This window comes from Panthera leo, chromosome B4 (genome assembly GCF_018350215.1).
Source record: "Panthera leo isolate Ple1 chromosome B4, P.leo_Ple1_pat1.1, whole genome shotgun sequence".
NCBI classification, from domain to species: Eukaryota; Metazoa; Chordata; class Mammalia; order Carnivora; family Felidae; genus Panthera; species Panthera leo.
The window spans coordinates 118,407,381-118,428,481 of NC_056685.1; positions in this window are offsets into that span (position 1 = coordinate 118,407,381).

Below are 21,101 nucleotides of genomic sequence, written 5' to 3' on the forward strand. Positions count from 1 at the left end.
TATGGAAAGGAAGAAGAAATAAAGGACACAGGAGGTGTAAATAAACTAAATTTAAAACTAAGGGCAGCATTAAGTTTTAAATCAGAGAGTGTTCGCCATTACCTTAATAGTTCAGGAAGGTGAAGTAGGGCAATAGCATTAATCACTATAAATTCTTCCTAAAAAACCTTAAAGAGAGACCTTGTGGGAAAGAGCTATGGTATAATGGATCAAGCACAGGACCTAAGACTTTCTTATCCTGACTCTGTCATTTAGCAGTTTTGTGACCTTTATCTATAAAAGGAAGTTAATAATCCTTACCCAGCGGGGGTGGAATTGCATAAGGTCACAAGTGTGAATGTGGCATCAAGCAACCATTTTTGTCAGAGCTCTTGCGACTGCAGGGGACAGAAATGCAACTCCAAAGGTTATTTATTGGCTTGCATGAATTTAAAAAACGTAGTGCTAGTGCTTTAGGTATGCCTAGAGGCAAGAACTCAACTGATGTCACAAAGAACCTGGCCTTCTCCATCTCTTGGCCATGCTCTCATTTGTGCTAACTTTAAACTCAGATTGGCTCTTCCCTTGAGGGAACAAAATGGCAGCTGGCAGCTCCAGACTCAAATCCTCAGTTACAGAGCTCTTTTACCGTAATTCAACTCCAGGTTTAATAGGGCCATCCTTGGCCTGGACAGGGTCATGGAGCCACTCTAAACCCGTCATTATGGACAAAGCAATTCTGCACTTTGATTTGCCTGCTTTAGATCATATGCCTTGCTTTGGGAGCCAGGGAAAAAGTCAGCCTCAACTGATCTACAAACACTAAGAGAGAGAGAGAGAGAGAGAGAGAAAAGGGTCATGTCCCAGGGGAAAAACCAAAATGCTGCTGTGAGAAGGAAGAATATAAGATCACAAAAGCAAACTAAGCCCACCAGTATGGAAGTTCAGTTAGTATTGTTTCATCTAGATCTGCTAGACTGTGTGTCATGTCTCCAAATAGACCAGAAATAGAATATAGAACCCAGCTCCTATACGAATTATGTTTCCTATATGTTTCTTTTGTTGGAAAAATGTAATAATAATACTGCTTTCTCTGAGGATAGAGAGCCTGCTCAAATAGCCTTGTGCTTCAGAAAAAAAAATTCTTCACTAAGCAAGAAAAATGCATTTCTTGCTTGGCTCATGAGCTCAGAAGAGGATTGGAATATTAATATTTAGTGCATGCACCTAGAAATGACCCTGTACGCATAAATATGCTTTAGCATCTCCATTTATACCTACATCAAGGAAAAAAATTAAATTATGATCTACTGCTGTGAAGAAATGAAATGAAACACCAGACATATATTAAACTTAAAGAATAGAAATGAACCCACAACACAAGAAAATTTGGAATCTCACATACTCTGCTTTCCTTAATATGAGTCTCTGTGCATCCCTGTCTGTTTCTATTGACTAGTTATGAACTTTGTGATATATAAAATTAATAGCTTTTTACCTTTCCCTTTGCCTAAAGAACTTGACAATGCAAGTCTCTCCCATCTTAAGCACAGCATCTTTCTCTTTCTACTACTCAATTCCTCTCTTGTTTCACAGCCAAGATTCTAGAAAAAGCAGACTATCCCAGCTCTTTCTACTTTCTTGCCCTTGCCCCCATTCAAGCTCATGAAAATCTAGTTTCTGTATTTATCAGTAGTGAGAGTTCTCTAAGCTCAACAGATCCTTACCAGTCTTTACCTTATTTAATGTGTCTGTAGCATTCTCTGCTTCTGGAAATTCTCCTTCCCTCTTGATTTCCATCTCATCAGTCTCCCCGGATTTCCCCTCTCCTTTGGGTGATTCCATCCCTCCACCTGCCCTTTATCTGTCTTCCCTGGGCTTGTTCTTACTCTACCTGTTCTCCCCTAATCTCATGTCTTCACTTGCCCACATATGCTGACAGCCCCCAAATCTTTATTTCAAGCACAGACCTCTATATCCAAGTGCCACTGGACATCTCTACCAAACTGTCCCACACTTGAATGGACTATTCAAAATGGAACAAGGAAAAAAGCCCTGGGAAATAGCAATATATAAAAGATGTAATGGAAAAGAAGAACACCTGAGACAGCTCAGAAAGGTATAATGAAAACCAAGAATGAGAGATGTCCCAACAGCCAAAGCAAGAGAGGTCTTTTGGAAGGAAAGAGGGCATGAAACTATGACATGCAAGATTGAGTAACGTAAGGACTAACGACTATGCCTTCAAATTAACAGCTAGAAGCTCGTTAGTGATCTTGACAGAGACATTTCTGTGGTTAGGGCAGAAACTAGACTCTGGTGTGTTAGGAGGTAAATAAGAAGTAAGAAAGCAGATATAGAGAACATAAAGCCATTTTTTTTTTTTTAACGTTTATTTATTTTTGAGACAGAGAGAGACAGAGCATGAACGGGGGAGGGTCAGAGAGAGAGGGAGACACAGAATCCGAAGCAGGCTCCAGGCTCTGAGCCATCAGCCCAAAGCCCGACGCGGGGCTCGAACTCACGGACCGCGAGATCGTGACCTGAATTGAAGTCGGACGCTTAACCGACTGAGCCACCCAGGTGCCCCCATAAAGCCATTTTTTAAGAGCTTGAATGAAGGAGCTGAAATAGCTAAATGGAGATGAGGGGTAAGGGAATGTTGGTTTATTTTGTTGGTGGAGTAGGTGTTAGTTTTTAAGCTGGGAGAAATCTGAGACTGTTTACTAAAGGAAGTAAAAGCAGTACGGAATTAGAAGTTGAAAACGCAGGAATCAGAGGGGGGAGGGTGGTAATGCTGGCTAAGCTTCCCACGACTGCTGTGTTCTATCAAGAACACAGATTTGCGTGAGCTTCACCCCCTTCACTTCTAGTGCCTTCAGTAATTCTTTATTGTGCACAGGTTAAAATTTAATCCTCAGCTTTGCATTTAAACGATCTCCTCAAGGTCTGATTTCATCTCTTCCACATTACATCCCTCAAGTCCTACTCAAAATGATGTTAGAAGCCTTTCCTTACTTCTTTCTCTTCTCCCTTAAGACCTACCTCAGGTTCAGTTTCCTCTTAGCTTTCCCTAACCACCTCAGTTCTCAGCAGTTACTCCTTTTATGGCATTTATGTAGGATTGATATTGGTCTTCATTTTTTCTGACTAATGTAATTATTCACCCACTCACATTGATGTTCCCGCTCCCTAAATCAGTTAGCTGTAAGCCCACGAAGGGCTTTGACCGTCCAACATCAGCAGAATCCCTCCTTAGATTGTGAGGCCCTTATATTAGGGACAGCTGTGATAGAGTGGTCTTGTAAGCATTGGGAAAGGCTGAAGTTGACTCTATGGTCACCAGTGACCTTGTGGGAATAATTGACGGGTGGAGTAAGGAGCAGCAGGAGCCAAATAAGACATAAGACACATAAGACAGTGAAGGAGAATGCACAATCCTAGAAGGGTCCGAGCCTTTTGATTAATAGTCATTGAGCAAATACTGTGAACACAGCACTGTCCTGGATGTGAAGACATAGGAGTGAACAAAGCAGAACATTTCTCTGCCCTCAGGGAGCTTATAGTCCAGAACAGCAGACAGACATTTAACATATAATTTCAAATGTGATGAGTGGTAGTTAAAGGAAAGAGTACCAGGAGAGAGTATTGTATCCTGTATATTCCCGGTGGCTTGAGCACAGCTTGACGTGTAGTGGGCACTGACTCTCTGAAAGGAGGGAGAGAGAGAAAAGAAAGGAAGAAAGAAAGAGGACAGAAGGGAAGGAGAAAGGACATTAATTATGAATCCCAATACCTCCTATGTTATTGATGGTTAGGATAAAAATTGCAAAGTTAAAAAAAGATTCAACCCATTCGTTCACAAAACAGATCACCATTAGGTACCTATGGCATGTGAGGTGCTGTGATGGGGTTATTTTCTATTTATTACAGGCAATTTTAGATTGTGGCAAAAACAGAAGGAAGCCTTCAAACAAAATAACTTCTAGAATCTCTCGCTTGCTTCCCTAAAATCCTGGACCTTGGTCATCAACTCTATTTAAGAGGGTCCTACACACATTAGTTGTGAGCAGACATTTGTCGTGTTGAGCTGCTTAACATTGAGTTTTTTCAAAGAATCCTAAGTGAAGCAGGTAAACTGTAGCCACTGGCTAACTTCAAATTTTCTGTTTGTGGGGCACAGGGATATACTTCCCTCATTTATAAAATAAATAAATAAATAAAAATAAACAAACTAACTAACTAAGTAAATAAATAAATAAATAAATAAAGACCAAATTTGGGATACTTCATGAATATCCAAATCCTGAGAAAAGAGAGGATGATAAGAGACACCTCCATTTGAGCAGCTGTTGGTAAACAGTTACCATATCAACATTTGAAACTGCATCATGTGGCACATTATTTGTCATTTTAATGCAGTAATATAACCACAAGATTACAAAGTTAAATTTATGTAAATCATATTTTGGAAATTACTGGAGCAGACTGTGGGGGCTGTGTGTACTCAATTTGCTAATGAAACGACCCATCTCACCAACAGAAAATCAAATGAAGGAAATATTTTTGCTGCACTTCCTTTGGTCTGTTTTGAAGATGTAAAGGATTCTGTTAGGAATGTTTCCCCCAAAGGCTTTAATTTGGAAGAGATGGGGAAGAGAGAGAAGTCTGTGTTCATCCTTTGTTAAAGAGGCCACCTTGGGAGCTAGGGAATGTTCCCTTTGGTTTATGGTCTATTCAACAAGGCTGGAGGTATTTCTGCTCCCAGCTGATTAATCTATCAAACCCCCAATGTTTTCAAGGAACCACAGACTACTCAGACAATTGTTAGGAGAATGATGTCCCTGCATTATGAATCTAACATTCATTTTCATAGATGGCAGCATGACTAATGATGATGCTTCGCATTTCTATAACAATTTACAGTTTCCAGACCACTTTCTCATTGATCATCTCATTTGATTCTCATGACAACCCTGTGAGGTCTCGAGGGCAGGAATTATTGTTCTTATATTTCAAATGAAGAAGAGAACTCTAGGCTCCAAGGGGATCACCTCCCTAGTCAAGTAAATGGTGAAGTCCTAACTGTAACGTAGACCTTCTGATATTGATTTCAGTGTTCTTTCCATAGACAATTACCCTAAATTGTTACTCAAGAACCGTGGTCTTGAGAGTTATGCTGTGAAAACAAAATTGTTTCCGAGCAAATATATACACAGACATATATATACACAGTAATGTGTATGATATACACACATTATATACCTTTCGTATCAGCCAGGGTTCAGGGCGGGAGACAAAAACCACTCTAAGTGTTTCAAGCAGAAAAGGAATTTAATACAAGAAATTTGGTGATTACAAAATTTTCAGAAGGACTGAAGGAACAGAAGTCAGGGGCTGCCCCAGGCTGCTCAGCTCAAGAGCCCACATGCACAGTTGCCAGAATACAGACTTCTGGAAGCTGCAACTGTCACATGACTGAGCCAAAACTGCCTATAAATAATCACATCCCTGTGACCTTGCTTACCAGCATCAATAGCAAGAAAATTAACTACATCTCACTTTCACTTTCCAAATTTCATAGGCATGCACGTGATTGGCAGAACTGAATTCTCATCCAGAACTTTAGTTGCAAGGGAGTCTGAAAAATGTCGTTTCTCGGAGGGGGTTGAGAGCGCCAATCATGCTATCATTCCCCTTTTAAAAATGTATGGTGCTCATTAACATTTTAAGCCTTTTTAAAAAATCCTGCAGTAAAGGAAACTATTAAACTTTAACCTTGCTAAACTCAGCTTTTTCTCAAATTGTTTGACCATGGAGCTCTTTATCTGGCAGCCCTTCATTAAGCAGAACACGTTCAGGGGAGATTGCGCCACAGCAAGCTGGGGTCACCCAGCATTCACACGTGCGCCAACATGTCAGTCAAGTAACCAATAAACGTGAACTCAGCCAGCCTCTGCAGCAGCCGCTATGGTGGGCCCTGGGGCGGCGAGCAGGCCAATTCCAGTCTGCACAATAAATGTGTGATGCAGAACCCCTTTCCCTAGAGTGATTACAGTGTAGTTGAAGGAAACACCTATAGGCCTAGGCCCCAGAAATTTAAGACACCAGAATTCATACTGAGCAGAAAATGAGTTAAGACTAGAAAGTGCTAGACACAGAAAACCGCCAGAGGATTAGCAGAAGGGAGTCTCCGGAGTCAAGCGCAGACCAGAGGCCCACGGAAGAGGGTAGGAAGGGCGGCGAGGCGGTGCGCGCTCCACGGACTGGCGGGAGGGAGCCGGGGCGGAGGGGCGGCTCGCCGGCCAAGCAGAGCCCCCGAGTCTGGCTGGCAAAAGCGGAGGGGCCGGACGGACTGTGTTCCGACAGCAAGCGCGACTTAGCGTCTGGGAGGTCATAAGTTAACAGCTCTGCTCGGAAAGCGGGAAGGCTGGAGGACAAAGGGAGGGAGAGCTGCTGAGCCCCCGGACGGCAGAGCTCAGCTTGGCGGGGAACAAAGGCGCCAGCGCCATCTCCCCCGCCCATCCCCCAGCCAAAATCCCAAAGGGAACCAGTTCCTGCCAGGGAACTTGCTCGCTCCGCGCAAACACCCAACTCTGTGCTTCTGCGGAGCCAAACCTCCGGCAGCGGATCTGACTCCCTCCCGCTGCCACAGGGCTCCTCCTGAAGTGGATCACCTAAGGAGAAGCGAGCTAAGCCTGCCCCTCCAGCCCCCGTGCACCTTGCCTACCCACCCCAGCTAATACGCCAGATCCCCAGCAACACAAGCCTGGCAGTGTGCAAGTAGCCCAGACGGGACACGCCACCCCACAGTGAATCCCACCCCTAGGAGAGGGGAAGAGAAGGCACACACCAGTCTGACTGTGGCCCCAGCAGTGGGCTGGGGGCAGACATCGGGTCGGACTGCGGCCCCGCCCACTAACTCCAGTTATACACCACAGCATAGGGGAAGTGCACTGCAGGTCCTCACCACGCCAGGGACTCTCCAAAATGACCAAACGGAAGAATTCCCCTCAGAAGAATCTCCAGGAAATAACAACAGCTAATGAACTGATCAAAAAGGATTTAAATAATATAACAGAAAGTGAATTTAGAATAATAGTCATAAAATTAATCGCTGGGCTTGAAAACAGTATAGAGGACAGCAGAGAATCTCTTGCCACAAAGATCGAGGGACTAAGGAACAGTCACGAGGAGTTGAAAAACGCTTTAAACGAATTGCAAAACAAAATGGAATCCACGATGGCTCGGCTTGAAGAGGCAGAGGAGAGAATAGGTGAACTAGAAGATAAAGTTATGGAGAAAGAGGAAGCTGAAAGAAAGAGAGATAAAAAAATCCAGGAGTATGAGGGGAAAATTAGAGAACTAAGTGATACACTAAAAAAAAATAATATACGCATAATTGGTATCCCAGAGGAGGAAGAAAGAGGGAAGGGTGCTGAAGGGGTACTTGAACAAATTATAGCTGAGAACTTCCCTGAACTGGGGAAGGAAAAAGGCATTGAAATCCAAGAGGCACAGAGAACTCCCTTCAGACGTAACTTGAATCGATCTTCTGCACGACATATCATAGTGAAACTGGCAAAATACAAGGATAAAGAGAAAATTCTGAAAGCAGCAAGGGATAAACGTGCCCTCACATATAAAGGGAGACCTATAAGACTCGTGACTGATCTCTCCTTTGAAACTTGGCAGGCCAGAAAGGCTTGGCACGATATCTACAGTGTGCTAAACAGGAAAAATATGCAGCCGAGAATCCTTTATCCAGCAAGTCTGTCATTTAGAATAGAAGGAGAGATAAAGGTCTTCCCAAACAAACAAAAACTGAAGGAATTTGTCACCACTAAACCAGCCCTACAAGAGATCCTAAGGGGGATCCTGTGAGACAAAGTACCAGAGACATCACTACAAGCATAAAACATACAGACATCACAATGACTCTAAACCCGTATCTTTCTATAATAACACTGAATGTAAATGGATTAAATGCGCCAACTAAAAGACATAGGGTATCAGAATGGATAAAAAAACAAGACCCATCTATTTGCTGTCTACAAGAGACTCATTTTAGATCTGAGGACACCTTTAGATTGAGAGTGAGGGGATGGAGAACTATTTATCATGCTCCTGGAAGCCAAAAGAAAGCTGGAGTAGCCATACTTATATCAGACAAACTAGACTTTAAATTAAAGGCTGTAACAAGAGATGAAGAAGGGCATTATATAATAATCACAGGGTCTATCCACCAGGAAGAGCTAACTATTATAAATGTCTATGCGCCAAATACCCGAGCCCCCAGATATATAAAACAATTACTCATAAACATAAGCAACCTTATTGATAAGAATGTGGTCATTGCAGGGGACTTTAACACCCCACTTACAGAAATGGATAGATCATCTAGACACACAGTCAATAAAGAAACAAGGGCCCTGAATGATACATTGGATCAGATGGACTTGACAGATATATTTAGAACTCTGCATCCCAAAGCAACAGAATATACTTTCTTCTCGAGTGCACATGGAACATTCTCCAAGATAGATCATATACTGGGTCACAAAACAGCCCTTCATAAGTTTACAAGAATTGAAATTATACCATGCATACTTTCAGACCACAATGCTATGAAGCTTGAAATCAACCACAGGAAAAAGTCTGGAAAACCTCCAAAAGCATGGAGGTTAAAGAACACCCTACTAACGAATGAGTGGGTCAACCAGGCAATTAGAGAAGAAATTAAAACATATATGGAAACAAACGAAAATGAAAATACAACAATCCAAACGCTCTGGGATGCAGCGAAGGCAGTCCTGAGAGGAAAATACATTGCAATCCAGGCCTATCTCAAGAAACAAGAAAAATCCCAAATACAAAATCTAACAGCACACCTAAAGGAAATAGAAGCAGAACAGCAAAGGCAGCCTAAACCCAGCAGAAGAAGAGAAATAATAAAGATCAGGGCAGAAATAAACAATATAGAATCTAAAAAAACTGTAGAGCAGATCAACGAAACCAAGAGTTGGTTTTTTGAAAAAATAAACAAAATTGACAAACCTCTAGCCAGGCTTCTCAAAAAGAAAAGGGAGATGACCCAAATAGATAAAATCATGAATGAAAATGGAATGATTACAACCAATCCCTCAGAGATACAAACAATTATCAGGGAATACTATGAAAAATTATATGCCAGCAAATTGGACAACCTGGAAGAAATGGACAAATTTCTAAACACCCACACTCTTCCAAAACTCAATCAGGAGGAAATAGAAAGCTTGAACAGACCCATAACCAGCGAAGAAATTGAATCGGTTATCAAAAATCTCCCAACAAATAAGAGTCCAGGACCAGATGGCTTCCCAGGGGAGTTCTACCAGACGTTTAAAGCAGAGATAATACCTATCCTTCTCAAGCTATTCCAAGAAATAGAAAGGGAAGGAAAACTTCCAGACTCATTCTATGAAGCCAGTATTACTTTGATTCCTAAACCAGACAGAGACCCAGTAAAAAAAGAGAACTACAGGCCAATATCCCTGATGAATATGGATGCAAAAATTCTCAATAAGATACTAGCAAATCGAATTCAACAGCATATAAAAAGAATTATTCACCATGATCAAGTGGGATTCATTCCTGGGATGCAGGGCTGGTTCAACATTCGCAAATCGATCAACGTGATACATCACATTAACAAAAAAAAAGAGAAGAACCATATGATCCTGTCAATCGATGCAGAAAAGGCCTTTGACAAAATCCAGCACCCTTTCTTAATAAAAACCCTTGAGAAAGTCGGGATAGAAGGAACATACTTAAAGATCATAAAGGCCATTTATGAAAAGCCCACAGCTAACATCATCCTCAACGGGGAAAAACTGAGAGCTTTTTCCCTGAGATCAGGAACACGACAGGGATGCCCACTGTCACCGCTGCTATTTAATATAGTGCTGGAAGTTCTAGCATCAGCAATCAGACAACAAAAGGAAATCAAAGGCATCAAAATTGGCAAAGATGAAGTCAAGCTTTCGCTTTTTGCAGATGACATGATATTATACATGGAAAATCCGATAGACTCCACCAAAAGTCTGCTAGAACTAATACATGAATTCAGCAAAGTTGCAGGATACAAAATCAATGTGCAGAAATCAGTTGCATTCTTATACACTAACAATGAAGCAACAGAAAGACAAATGAAGAAACTGATCCCATTCACAATTGCACCAAGAAGCATAAAATACCTAGGAATAAATCTAACCAAAGATGTAAAAGATCTGTATGCTGAAAACTATAGAAAGCTTATGCAGGTAATTGAAGAAGATATAAAGAAATGGAAAGACATTCCCTGCTCATGGATTGGAAGAATAAATATTGTCAAAATGTCAATACTACCCAAAGCTATCTACACATTCAATGCAATCCCAATCAAAATTGCACCAGCATTCTTCTCGAAACTAGAACAAGCAATCCTAAAATTCATATGGAACCACAAAAGGCCCCGAATAGCCAAAGTAATTTTGAAGAAGAAGACCAAAGCAGGAGGCATCACAATCCCAGACTTTAGCCTCTACTACAAAGCTGTCATCATCAAGACAGCATGGTATTGGCATAAAAACAGACACATAGACCAATGGAATAGAATAGAAACCCCAGAACTAGACCCACAAACGTATGGCCAACTCATCTTTGACAAAGCAGGAAAGAACATCCAATGGAAAAAAGACAGTCTCTTTAACAAATGGTGCTGGGAGAACTGGACAGCAACATGCAGAAGGTTGAAACTAGACCACTTTCTCACACCATTCACAAAAATAAACTCAAAATGGATAAAGGACCTGAATGTGAGACAGGAAACCATCAAAACCTTAGAGGAGAAAGCAGGAAAAGACCTCTCTGACCTCAGCCGTAGCAATCTCTTACTCGGCACATCCCCAAAGGCAAGGGAATTAAAAGCAAAAGCGAATTACTGGGACCTTATGAAGATAAAAAGCTTCTGCACAGCAAAGGAAACAACCAACAAAACTAAAAGGCAACCAACGGAATGGGAAAAGATATTTGCAAATGACACATCGGACAAAGGGCTAGTATCCAAAATCTATAAAGAGCTCATCAAACTCCACACCCGAAAAACAAATAACCCAGTGAAGAAATGGGCAGAAAACATGAATAGACACTTCTCTAAAGAAGACATCCGGATGGCCAACAGGCACATGAAAAGATGTTCAACGTCGCTCCTTATCAGGGAAATACAAATCAAAACCACACTCAGATACCACCTCACGCCAGTCAGAGTGGCCAAAATGAAGAAATCAGGAGACTATAGATGCTGGAGAGGATGTGGAGAAACAGGAACCCTCTTGCACTGTTGGTGGGAATGCAAATTGGTGCAGCCGCTCTGGAAAGCAGTGTGGAGGTTCCTCAGAAAATTAAAAATAGACCTACCCTATGACCCAGCAATAGCACTGCTAGGAATTTATCCAAGGGATACAGGAGTACTGATGCATAGGGGCACCTGTACCCCAATGTTTATAGCGGCACTCTCAACAATAGCCAAATTATGGAAAGAGCCTAAATGTCCATCAACTGATGAATGGATAAAGAAATTGTGGTTTATATACACAATGGAATACTACGTGGCAATGAGAAAAAATGAAATATGGCCTTTTGTAGCAACATGGATGGAACTGGAGAGTGTGATGCTAAGTGAAATAAGCCATACAGAGAAAGACAGATACCATATGGTTTCACTCTTATGTGGATCCTGAGAAACATAACAGAAACCCATGGGGGAGGGGAAGGAAAAAAAAAAAAAAAAAAAGAGGTTAGAGTGGGAGAGAGCCAAAGCATAAGAGACTGTTAAAAACTGAGAACAAACTGAGGGTTGATGGGGGGTGGGAGGGAGGGCAGGGTGGGAGGGAGGGTAGGGTGGGTGATGGGTATTGAGGAGGGCACCTTTTGGGATGAGCACTGGGTGTTGTATGGAAACCAATTTGACAGTAAATTTCATATATTAAAAAAATAAAAAAATAAAAAAAAAAAAAAAAAGATGAGAGGCAAAGCATCTATTAGAATCCGTGGAGTGAAGGTATGAATCATAAAACATCAGAATTTCTTTGAAGAGAGGGGTGTGGCAATTATTATTTGATCGATTAAGGAACATAAAACTATGTGTAGTATTTCTGAACAGTAGGGAAGTCATTACAATGTATCTCTAAAGAAAAAGTATGCTAAACTTTTTTAACAGAATGTGTGAGAAGTCCCTGAAGTTCATGGGCTTTTTCCAAAAGCTCTACAAATTATTAGTGAAATATTAGGTATATTTATTGCAGAGTATTTTTTATTTTGTCTTGAAGATACCTTAAATTCTTTTGACTCTTATCTTAAAAAATAAAAGAAACAAGTGATTGTAAGCTAACATTATTTTTAATCTATAAAAATAAATTCTAAGAGGCAAAAAGTTATTTCCTATTATTTCAAACATCAAAATGTTTAATTAAATAAAATAAAATAAATAAAATAAAATAAAATAAAATATACAAAAAAAAAAAAAAAAAAAAAAAAAAAAAAAGACTAGAAAGTGCTATAGATAGAGATCATTGTCCATCACTGAGGGTCATAAACAGCCAGCAATGCAAATTTTTGGAAGCACTCATAGTATTGTTGAGCGAGCCAAGCACTCTCTGTTGACAGGCCCTACCACCCCCTATTATCTCCCTTCTGCTCAAATCACAAAGTTCTTTTTTCTCTCCGGTACCTGTGCGCATTGCAGTTTGATGCACCCAGGTGGACACACAAGCAGGTGACATGACTGTGGAACTGGTGGGGTCTGGACTGAGCTCTGAAGGGGGACAGCATCCTCTACAGTGCTCCTCCTAGACTTCTGCGAGAATATTTGTTACCTATAGGAGTGGGCATGATATGATTAAAGAGTAAGCCCTGAATCAACCACCTAGACCTTGTTGAAAACTCTGAAGCAGGCCTCCTCAGAGTGGAGAAATTTCGAGTGAGAAAAGAGTTTTGAGGCAGGTCTCAACTGTGATTAAGGAGAGAGTGTGAATGCTCCCCTAAAGCAGAGAGGGCTTAGAAGGGGAATTCTGTGTATCCCTTATCCTTCATCAGAGAGAGAGAACACATGATGTATATATAATGGCTATTGTATCTCATTGTTCCTGTGGGGCTTCCACTATGAATAAAGCAATCTTTTCTGCATCCACATTCAATTTTTAAGGAGCTTAAGTGAAATACTTAAAATACAATTCCTGGGGCACCTGAGTGGCTCAGTAGGTTGAACATCCAACTTTGGCTCAGGTCATGATCTCACAGTTTGTGAGTCTGAGCCCCACATTGGGCTCTCTGCCGACAGCTCAGAGCCTGGAGCCTGCTTCGGATTCTGTGTCTCCCTCTCTCTCTGCCCCTCCCCCACTTGCACTCTCTTTCTCTCTCAAAAATAAATAAAAACATTTAAAAAATAATAATCAAATCAAATCAAATAATTCCTCATGCACCCAGATTTGAAAATCTTATCCCGTAACAATTTGGGGGTTTTTCTCCCCTGACTCCACCCCACACCCCACTTCCCCACTTTCTTCTATTGAAGAAATGTAATACTTGCAGTCCATTTTTTTTTAATGCTTTCAAAAGAAATGCATTTTTAGGAAGACATTCAAATGCCCTAAGGAGCAGTAATTAGGGAACATAAAAATGAAGGTTTTTTTTAAAGACAGTAGCATTACTCAGGGCCATAAGAACTGTCTTTGGCAAACTGAAGAGAAATTATGAATGAAAACCCTTCAGTTACAATCCCTTTGTACCATATTATTAACGTTGTTTTCAAGGATATCACTGTGGAATAAGAAACTGCTCCCTGTAAATGTTGTAATCTAGATGGCTTTATACCATAATCACTAGTTAAGTGGCAACTAGTTGAAAGCCAAGCATGCCATCCATTGTCTTTGAAATGGAGAGTTAGTCTGTATTCTGAAAACAAACGAAAAACCCACATATTTCACTCATCACCAACTTCCTGGAAGTTAATTAATATTGCTTTCCCTCTAATAGCAAACACACATGCGTGTCAATAGTAAAGGATATCCCCAAGGCACTCAGAAAGTGAAGGGAAGACCTGGGCCCAGGATGTGGAGCTCTGGCTTCCAGAGTGTATGTGGAATACATTAAAACAAACATCCTTCAAATGTCAGCTCTTTGTTCATTCAATAAATATTTATTGAGTACCTACTATGCACCAGACACTGAGACAGGCACTGGTATACAATGGTGTATAAAAGAGAGATGTGTCCCCACCATCTTGGCATTCAAAATCCAGTGGGCAAGCCAGACAGTCAAATGAAGTGAACTATCAAATGAGAATAATGGGGGAGGCAGAATTTTACCAAGAAAGGGTGGTAGGGACAGTGTCTTTCAGGAACTAACCTTTGCAATAAGATGTAGAGGACTGAGCTTCCTGAAGAGAAGCCACAGTGAAGACCAAGGCATTGCAGTAGGAAAGGGTGGCATGTTTTAAATCCTAAAATAAGGCCATTGTGAGCAAAGCGGGTAAGAAAGGGAGATGATGAGGCTGGAGAGAGGACCCATGATAAAAAGCCCTGATTCCATTTTGGGATGAATGGAAAGCCACTTTGTATTAGTCAGCTCAGGCTGCCTTAAAAAAAAATACCATACGCTGGCTGGCTTAAGCAACAGAAATTTCTCACAGTTCTGGGACTGGAAAGTCCAAGATCCAAGGTGCAAGCCAGTTTGATTTCTTGTGAGAGCCTTCTTCCAGGCTCGTAGATGGCTACCATGGCCTTTCCTCAGTGTGTGTGCTTGGAGAGAGAGCAAACTTTCTGGTGTCTTTTCTTATAAGGACACTAATCCTGTCAGATCAGAGACCCACCCTTCTGATCTCATTTAATCTTAATTATTTCTATAAAGATCCTGTCTCCAAATACAGTCACACGGCGGGGGGTGGGGGGGGGGGGGAGAAAGGGCTTCAAAATATGAATTTGGAGGAGATACATTCAGTCCATAACAAGTTTAAAGCAGGGAAATAACATCATCTGACCATTTAATTTCACTTTTTAAAGGTCACTTTGACTACAATGTGGTGTGTGGCTCATTAGGAAAAGGAGAAGAAACAGGGACCAGGAATCCTGAACAGGGAGAACAATGACCAAGGTGGTAGTGATGGTCGTGGTCGTGGTGGGTAGAAACAAAAGGTGAAAGAATTGATTAACCAGATATTTTTTTTAAAATCTTGCTTAATATTTTTTTAAAAAGAATATCTGGTGTATTAAGAAGGAAAACCAGAGCAGAAGGCAACTTAGATTATCCACTTTTCAGTGACGTTTTAAAACAATACCAGTAAGTGATTTAAACAGAGAAACAACCTGTATGGGTCCCCATGTGGTAATGCTGCAGAACTGTTTTGATCATTAGCCTGCTTTTTTTTTATTATCATTATGATACATAGTCATGGGGAAATCTAGGAAGGCTGCAAGGTTCAGTTAAGGTTGGCAATTAAACATACAAATGCTTATTGAAATATGTATTAGGTTCCTATTGCTGTGTAACAAATTTCCACAAAATTAGCAGCTTAAAAAAACACAGCTTTATTATCTTACCATTTCTGTGGATCAGAAGTCCAGGCATAGCTCAGCTGGGCCCTTGGCGTAGAATCTCGTAAGGCTGAAACCATGGTGTTAGTTGGACTGGGTTCCTTTCTAGAGCTCAGGATTCTCATTCAAACTCACGTAGCCTTTGGCAGAATCCAGTTCTGTGGTCCCATGAAGGAAGCTCCTGTTTTGCTGGTTGCCAATTAGGGGCCACTTGCATCTCCTAAGAGCCACCTGCAGCCCTCCTTTTAAAGGCTCACCAAGTTAGGTCAGGCCCACATGATCATCCCCCTTTCACTTAACTCAACTAATTAGTGACCTTGATTGCATCTGCAAAAGGCTTTTTGCCATATAACATAACATAATCACAGGAATGATATCTCCTTGTAGTCATGTAGACATCCTTTCTACCTCATAGGTATGATTTCATCCCAGTGCACAGTCTTTGTTGGCAGGACTCCTTGTATCTCCAGGTATCCTGGCAACATTGACTCCGTAGGCCCTGGACATCCTGGCTGTGACACTGTCTTACCTCCCTTGTCAGAAAGAGCAGATGTCCTCCACTCTCTAGCCCTAGTCATGCTGCAAGTCCTACCTCTCTGACATGACCTCCAAACTCATACATCTGTGCGTCACTCCTAAGAGCAAACCCTGAAATTTCTACAGTCTGCTGTATGTCTCCATTTTCTACAGATATTTGCTGAGCACCTACTATGTACTGGAAACACAAAAGTAAACAATATATAAAAATCCTGCTCTGATGGAACTTACAACCCAGTGGGGAGAGGCAGAAAATAAACAGATAAATAAATAACAACCAAAAAAGCATAATCAATTTAGATGATAGTAAGTGCTAGAAGGAAAATGAAACAAGGTGAAAAGGTTGATGGTAATAGAAGAGAAAGGGTCTCTTGGAAGAGACGACATGTGAACTACAACCTGAATGCTGGTAGGTAGCAACTTGGGGCAGCTGGTAGAGAGGGGAAGAAGGACAGGGCACAGGAAAAGCACTCCTGGCAGAGGTAAGAGAGGCTTCAGTGAACTTGGCAGTGGAGTAAAGGAAAATCATAATGACTGCAGCACAGTGAATGAGACAGAGAATGGAGTGAGGAAGTTACAGAGCTGGGCAGAGGCCAGATCAAGACGGATCTTCCAGGCCTAGGAAGATTATGAATTGTAGTTCCTAAATTACATCATAATTATTTCAAGCATCATCTGCCCTCAAACTGTTCTTGTTAAATTTCCCATCTCTGCCAAAACCTAGAATGGAGATTTTACCTCCATTCTACCTATCACTTGGCTCAAAATTTAGAATTTAGTTTCACTTCTTACACCCCTTCACCCTGTATAATCAATCAATTATCGCAATTCTCTTGTCATCCTTTCATCTCCTCATCCTTTTACTGTCCTAACATGACTATTCTGCCATAGATTTTTGCCACCTCATGCCTAGACTATTGCAGTAGCACGTAATTTTTGTTTCTCCTTGTACCAATCCATCAAACATAGTTACCATTATGATTGCCTTCAGTTATCATGTTCATAGTGTTACTCCCCTGTTTACAAGCTCCCAGTGGATGTCTATGACATAAAGGATCAAGACCATAGTCCTTGATAGAAGAGGAATTCAAGGCCCTAAGCTCCTCTATAACTTGAACTTAATGTGAATTCAAACCTTCTCTCTCCATACTCCACTTTCATCTCTTTCCCAAGCACAGCTTGCTCACTTTCTCCTTCTTGCCTTTTCTCACCCTGTCCTCTTTGTCCCATCTTTACAAATCCAAAGTCAATTCTGTAGAATCCAGTTCAACATTCAGCTATTTCCTCCATAGCAGGAAACTGCTCCTCCAGAGCAGTTTTCAAAGTGTGCCCCTGGGGTCCTGACACCCTGTCAGAGGGGTCTGTGAGGTCCTCCTTTTCCAGCTGCAGAGCTGGTGAGTCCAGATTTCCTCCATATCCTTCAACCAAAGCAACATATCGCAGCAGATGAACTGCAGAAGTAGATAGTAAATCAGACATTAAGGAGGTTTGCAATAATGTAAAACAATGTCACTCTTTCCATTAAAGATTTTGTTTCGAAAATGTCAAATAAAAACAAAACTGGACTTAGATAAGGAGAGACTTTATTCAGAAAGACTACTGTAATGAGGGAAGTGGTTTCACCTCAGGACCTGCGCATGTCTCAATATCACGCTGAAAGAGGCTTCTCTTATGTAGGGAGGGGTAACCAGGGACTTCATGGGGGGAGGGGGGCAAGCTGATGGGGTGAGAAGGTGGTAAAATCAGGACACTTCAATAAGAAATGTTTCTTTTTGGAGTTAGCCAGTCTCAGAATGAGCTGTTAAGGGTGGGTGGTGCTCACCTCAGTGCATTAGTGCATGCTCAAATGGGGGGCAAGCCAGATCTTAAAGGCCCGTGGGGAAGAAAGAAATCTGATTAAAATGTGGTTAAGCCAAAGTTCAATGGATAAGTAATAGGTGATTATGAGTATTTGGTCAAAAAATATTTTATTTCTTGGGGTGCCTGGGTGGCTCAGTAGGTTAAGGGTCTGACTTCAGCTCAGGTCATGATCTTACACTTCATAAGTTTGAGCCCCACGTCGGGCTCTGTGCTGACAGCTCAGAGCCTGGAGCCTGCTTCGGATTCTGTGTTTCCCTCTCTCTCTGCCCCTCCCCTAATCATGCTCTGTCTCTCTCTCTCTCTCTCTCTCAAAAATAAACATTAAAAATTTTTTTAATATTTTATTTCTCATGAAAATAATTTTATGTTTACATGTAATAGGTTTATATTTTAATCAATTAATACATATTTTAAAGTCACATTTTTGTACTAAATGTCAATTTTGTATGGTAAATATCAATAGGTACAACCGACCTAAACAAAAACTCTTTGGGGCCCTCAATAATTTTTAAGAGTATAAAGGGAACCTGCAACCATAATGTCCAAGGACCTCTGCTCTAGATCACTCATAAATGTCCCCATTAATCATAGAACAATAATATGACTTAGAGATCTTTTAGTTCGATCTTTTCAATATGGATTAACTTATGGAGGCTATGTGACTTGCCCAAGACCACAGTTAATCAAAAGCACCAATAAGATTAAATACTGACCTCCTGATTTCTGATCCTATGTTGACCCTATGCTGCTATTTACTAACAGCAAATTCGCTTTTCAGATGTGTGTCTCACCCAACCTCTGAGAGCAAGTCTCTGCCTTGTACTTCTTTCATGTACTTCAGAGCACCTGGCACACACCCCTAATACCCACATGATAGGTGTTCAAAATTCTCATTGGATTGAATGGATACAGGAAGGGACTCAGGAAAGGATGAAGGTGGGGAGCTTTCATAGATCCACAGGCCTTGAAACCACCGAAGTCTTCCAACACCCACACCTGCATCATTCCACGCACATTAATCTCCCAGTAGTTATTTTCAGACTATTGGGGCCACAGAAATATGATCTTTGAAAAACTCCCCAAATCTTCCTGAATGGTTTACAGCCTGAGATATCCAAAGGAAGGCACACGGAAGCACCTGGCTTCTCACCATCTTAATGCACACAGGCCATGGCAAGAATGCCACTGATGCTTTGCTCTGTCCCACTCTGAGGGGAGCGTCAACACAGATAAATGCTCCTTCAGTCAGGGGGTGCTGGAGAAGAGCTACTGGGGGAGCCAGGGTCTAGAGAAGCTGCTAGAACAGCTTTTTTTGAAAAAGGAAAAGAAACAAGAAAGGCTATCGATCTTCTAAGAAAAAGGAAAGAAAAGCTAAAAAATAATTGGGGGAATCATTTCTTAACAAAATGAAACTATCCCTTCTTTGTTTTAAGGAAAACAGTCTTGCATAGACTATAGTCAGACATGGTTCTGTGGTCCCAGGAAAGTTATCCAGACCTCAGCTATAGAAATTAGAATGTGAAGGTGGGAGTCTGTGGGTGGAGTGATATTAGCTTGGATCCAATTGTTGACCGCTTCATGACCACTAATGAGGGCTTCAGGGCATATCCATAATGTGTAGGAGGTGATCCAATGGTCATTTGTTTTCTTCAGTCAAGTCTATGCCAGCTAAATTTAGCTAGAGATTAACTAATCCTTCTCAGGGTGCTGGGAAACTCGACTCTTGCAGATCTATCGAATTCCTCCCCTGTCTTCACTCAGTTCACCCAGAATTCAAGAAGCTATCTCAAATCCATATAGGTACTCATCCTCCAACTGCTATGACCCAGGGTCGAAGCTACCATTGTTGCTCATTGCATCAGTCAGGACCAGTCAGGAAAACAAAGTCCAAGCTCTGATTCGAGGTATTTTAATGTAGAGAGCTAGTCATAAAGGTGCTCAAAAAGCCAGAGAATGGTGATACAACCCAGAGATTAGCAGTAGCAGGGAGTCACTATTACCGCCAAGACTGAAGGGACTGAGGAAGAGACGGTACCGCTGAAGTGTAAGAACTTGGGAAGCCAGGTAGAAAGAGGAACCATGGAGAAAAGTGCCCTGAAGGATCCAGGTCCAGAGACAATGGGACCATCCAGTGGGTCTGTCCAACGGGGCTGTCCAGGAGCAGCTGATACCTAAAAGGACCAACATTGCTAGGGATGCCCCACAAAGCAGGGAGAGACAAGAGGAAATATCCTGGCTTCTCCTTTCATCCAGCTCTGCAGTCTCGCTCCACTGCCTCACGTTGGTTCAGCCCGCCCAAAAGCAAATTGGCCAGAGAGTTTCGGAAATATACTTTGTTTTGCACGGGAAGGATAAAGAACAGATTTCAGAACAAATAGGCAAATGAGCAACGCATTCCCCATCCCCACGGAAATTCCCTCCCAACTGGTCTCCTGGCATTTATCCTTGCCTTTCTCCCATCCTCTCTCTACACGGAGATCTCTATAAATTGATTTTCATCACTTCTACCCTTCAGCAGCTTTCTGTTGCTTGCAGAAACTCCCTACCATGGTCTACAGGGCCCTATGTGGTTCTGCCTCTGCCAATCTTCCAGCCGCGTTTCAAGCCACTCTCCCCCTCAGTCACCAAGCTCCAACAGGAAGTGCTGTCTTTTAGTCCCTGCAGGGCCTTCACACCTGTCCTTCCATCTGTCTGGAAATATCTATTCCCCTTGCTTTGGTTAAATCCTCCTCATCCTATATAGGTCTCAGCTTAAATGTCATTTCTTCAGAGAGGCTTTGCCAAGCTTTCTTTATTTCAATGAGATGCAAAGTTTGTGGTCTTAATCAATTCCTGCGCTTTTCCTTCGTGGTACGTTAACATAATTTATAAGTATATATTTACTTATGTCTCTGATTTTTGAATCTTTGCCCTCCACCTGTCTAGAAACTAAGCAACAGTAGGTATCTTACTGAGCGTTGTCTCTGGGACAGCTGCTGCGTCGAGCACCCTGTCTGGCACAGACATGTATCCACTAAAGAATGGCAGATGATGAAGGCAGAGGGATGCTATGATGAGATCACATTATTTAGTTCATATGTTTTTCCAAGGTCCATCCAATCTGACTTCTGACCCTTC